Below are 5,019 nucleotides of genomic sequence, written 5' to 3' on the forward strand. Positions count from 1 at the left end.
CGTAAGAACCTTTTCACTTGTGACCGTAAGAACCTTTGTCACGACTAAGGGGATATGCTCGGTCCATGACAACCAGTAAATTGAAAAATTCAGCTAGATATTGATGACTAGGATGGCGAGTTTTTACCAGACGGATGAGCCATCAACCCAAGTTGTCAACTGAGAATTCCTGCAATTTTCTTTGGTTTCTTTTGGGGTATTTTGCTCTTTCCTTCACCTTTAACCCTATCCCCATGACTTAAATCACACTTTAAACCCTACCCCCATGACTTAAATCAACTTTAAATGCTATTTTCTCATTAGATATCAGTTTCTCATCTCCTTTTCACTCCCAAGAGAGAAAGAAGTTAGGGTTTCTTTCAAAACTTACACTTTCAAAGCTTAGATTGAGATATATCAAAAATTTGTCATCGAAAAGATAAGTAGAATTATCCTAAGACTCATGGGTGTAAGTATTATTTCTCTATGGATTTCAAAGTGTAGTTATGTATATATGTATGTTATGAATATTGAGAATTAATTTAAGAGCATGGTTTATGAAAACTCCATCTTTTATGGTTATGGACTTTGAAATTGATTGAAAAGCATGAATTACGAAGTCCCCACTTTTATGATGAAATTATGCATTTATCATGGGGGTTTTATACATGTTTGGGAATTTGATTATGTATTTTTGCTATGGGGTTTGATGTGTTTGAACTATGAATCCCAATTTTATTACAACAATTATGTGTTTTACAATTGTTGTGGATTCTTAAATGAATATGGAAAGATTTATGTTTCTAATGCCCTTTAATCAAATTATGGACTTATTACTCATATGATTTTTAAGAGAGCATCTAATGTACGTCAAAGCACTTTTGTTTCTCATGAAACTTGTATGAATTATGAAAGAGATGACCTTCTAAGAGTAATATCATGAATGGAAATTGTTTTGCCTAAACTTGTGTGTCAGTTTTGAAAAATAACTCTTTTGGGATAATTGAATCATATTGATGGTCACTAATAAGTTTTTGAATAAGAAGAGCCATGGATACAATATTTTATAATATGATATGACAGGCAAGTCTAGGTATGATATTACCTTGTTATGAAATGCCCTTAAAAAAATAAGAGAGGAACTTTTATGAGCATGAACAATGATTTTAAGAGGTTAAAAATGAGTTTAAAGAGAGTTAGATGGTTATCCAAAGAATGCACGAGTTAAGATAACTTATTACAGGAAATTGTGTTTTGTTGATGTAGGTTTATTATGTTCTTAAATATGGCTTATACGCTTTCTATGTGATTATGGCATACTATAGATTATTTACCCCAATTCTTTTGGAAAACTTGGATTGAGGGCTTGATTGTCGCGTTAAGGGTGGATTCCATATTGCCTGTGGGATTGTAGAGATATAGTGTATACCATCTAGCTCAAAAGTAAAACGAAGAGTTGATTCTACATTTTATAATGTTGATTGAAGTTTTTAAGTATGCCCATGTGTTTTGATCTCTATTATGTTGAATTTTTTTCACAATGCTCTTAATTATTTTATATGAAATATATGTTAGTTTTTTATTGTTCTTCTAACGCCTTGAGAGTTCACCCTGGGCATCACATGGTGCATACAGTCCTGAAGGACCACAAGCTAACCCATGAGCTAGTACCTACCGTGAGCACTGAATAATATAATAACATATGTGTAAGAACAACTAATAAGCCATAAGGTTATAGCAACTGAAAATAATATTGAATCATGAATTTGGAAAACAACTGTCTGAAACTGATAAAATAAAGATAAACAGACTGACTAGTTGAAATGTCTGAAAGCCTCTAAATTAACTGAACATGAGTTAATGGGAAAGGCCCAAACAAACTACTGAACTGAAAGCATGAAATAAAATAGTCTATGCTCAAAATATGAGGACTCACCACTGCTACGACTGATTATCTGGAAGTCTATGTGAGACCCGAGAACTGGGCATCCGAACCTATGATATGATATATCATAGCGCAAGAAAAGAGTATGCGATCAGTACTCTGAATGTACTGGTATGCTAAATAAGGTAGGCTAATATGCTTGGTTTTATGAACATGAATAAAAACTGTCTGAATATATATATATATAGATAGATAGATAGATAGATAGATAGATAGATAGATAGATAGAAAGATAGATAGATAGATAGATAGATAGATAGATAGATAGATAGATATATAACATGAAGTACAGAATAGAGAGTATGAAATCTGTAAGTATTGAGGATGTATGACAAGGAATATAACATGTTTCGAATATAATCTTTGAATACTAAAATACTTAAATTTGATAAATGAATCAGTGATATCTATATGCTATAGTCAAGCTACTAAAACTTAATTGCTGAACAGATTGCTGGACTGAGACTGTGGGAGCTATTATCTAACTGACATGCCCTAATCTGAACTAATCAGGGTCCAACTTGTAACTCTAGTTTGAAGGGTGTTAGTAACATGCCACGGGTACTAATGCTGGTTGTGTTGATCCAATTACTGATGTACTATCCTGAAGGACTAAGTGTGTCGAGCCTACACTGATGGGTGACCCCTGCGACATAGTCAAGCCTAATTTGATGGGAGACTTCTCCTATCCTATGTTGGATATGTAGTTCTGGAGTGCAGGGACTGGTAATATTGAATCTGCCTATTTGACAGGGAAGCTTCCATCCATACATTCACTCAGTGATAATTCCTACTCCCAACTGAACTGACTTGAAATGCTGAACTGTTCTAAGTTTAACTGATTCTGATGACTGACTGAACTGATAATGCTTATAAATATTCTAAAACTATCCTGAAGATATTGAGACTAGGTAAACAACTAATTTTGGGTATTCATAACCCCCAAAACACAATAGAAATAATAATAAAATAGTACTTAAGCTCGAAGGACATAACATGAAAACTTTTATCAAATATTCACTGTTGTAGGAATTTTATCAGACACTTGATATTCATAGTTTAAGCTAATATAGGAATAGTAGGAAACTTGGAGTAATAGAATGATTTTAAAATCAATAACACGGAATCATGATTTAATTTAGTAAATATCAACATTAAAACATGTAGGTTCAAATAAACAACATCAATTTCGTGTAAACATGGTATAAAATTTCAATTCTTGGAACTTCATCGTTTAAATCACAATTTAAAATCATAATAACTTGTAAATATCATAACTTTTAAAATCAAATTCGATACTTGGGCTCCATGGGTGAAAGGAACCCATGGATGAACACTTAACATACCTGGGTTGTTGAATTCATGAGAATTGATGGTGAATTCTTTAGATTTGATCTTGAATTTTGAAGGCTAGGGTTTATTCTTTTAAAAGAGAGTGATTTCAATTTGGGGAAAATTGTTAAAAGTGATCTATAAGGGTTATTTAGGGACTCAAATATCGTGTTTGGACGGATTGGGGGCTTTGGAAAAAGACGAAACGGTCCCTGAAATTTAAGTGACGAAACTGACAAATCTCAATTTTTGGCTCCGGTGTGATGCGGTACAATCACGTCAGGCCACTAAAAAACTGATGACGTGGTGCAATCGTGTTGCACCACTGGAAACGCGATGGCTATCGCGGTTCCTTACTAGAAATTGACAACTACAAAAATGACCCTTGGCGTGAAACGATACTTGTTGTGGTGACATACTAGAAAAGGACAAACGTGAAAATGGCCATCACCGTGACATGGCCTTATCATGTTGGGCTACTGCTTTGCACTAAAAGTGCCTTAAATTCTCACCCGAGTATCTAATTTGTGCAAAATTGGTATCGTTGGAAAGCTAAATAAATTTCCTACCATTTGTTGGGGCATGAGATGGAAAATTCTAAGTAGAGAAAAATATATGCTCATTTGAAGTTGTCAAAATCAACATTTTTATAAAAATTTCAATTGGTAAGGAATAATTTGATTCGTCTAATAGCTGGGAGTTATTTGCGACCTTAATATTTATCAAACTAACTCCTAAAACTTTCAAAGAACCACAATGTACTATGCATGAGCTTGAAATATAACTCTAGAATTGGCTTGGATTTTTAGGGTATTACAATATCGTCCCCTTGGGAACATTCGTCCTTAAATGAGACTGGTTAAGTTGAAAGCACTGGGGAACTAAGATCACATGCTTAATATACCTGATGAAAACATGATTACATAACTGAGTCTGAAATATTATTTTTGACTGAACTGGTTCTGTGAATGCATGATTGACATAAGACTGATATGCAGCTGAAACTTAACATGGAGAAGATAAAGTCTAAGGAGATTGTTACGTTAAGCTAAGTCTGAGTTTGCGAAGAAAAGATGAAGGTACTTGGTCCACATATCTACTTCTGCTTCCTAATTGGCTCCATTAATGGACTGATTGTACCAAATAACTTTGACTAGGGAAAATTATTTGTTCCTTAGTCTACGAACTTGTCGATCAAGAATTTGGACTGGAATTTCCTCATAGAAAAGTCTCTTCTGAACATCTACGCTTTCTAATGGAACAACTACAACTGGGTCACTAATAAACTTTTTCAATAAAGAGATATGGAATACTGGGTGCACTGATGCTAAGTCTGTAGGCAACTCACGCTCATAAGCCACCTTTCCGAAATGGCTCAAAATTCTGAAAGGGCCAACATACCAGGAACTAAGCTTCCCCTTCTTACCAAACCTCTTCACTCCCTTCATAGGAGAGATATTCAAATATATGAAATCACCAATCTCAAACTTAAGATCTTTCCTCCTCACATCTTCATAGGATTTTTGTTGGCTCTAGGCTGCCTTAAGCCTCTCCTTGATTATCTGAACTTTCTCTAAAGCATCAAACACCAAGTCCGGCCATACTAGCATAGTTTCTCCTATTTTAAACTAAACAATTAGAGATCTACATAGAGCCTCAAACAAAAACATTTGAATACTTGAATGATAGCTGTTATGATACGCAAACTCGATCAAAGGGAAGTGATTATCCCATCTTCTCTTAAATTCGACAATGCATGCTCT

This window comes from Capsicum annuum, chromosome 9 (assembly GCF_002878395.1).
Source record: "Capsicum annuum cultivar UCD-10X-F1 chromosome 9, UCD10Xv1.1, whole genome shotgun sequence".
Lineage (NCBI taxonomy): Eukaryota > Viridiplantae > Streptophyta > Magnoliopsida > Solanales > Solanaceae > Capsicum > Capsicum annuum.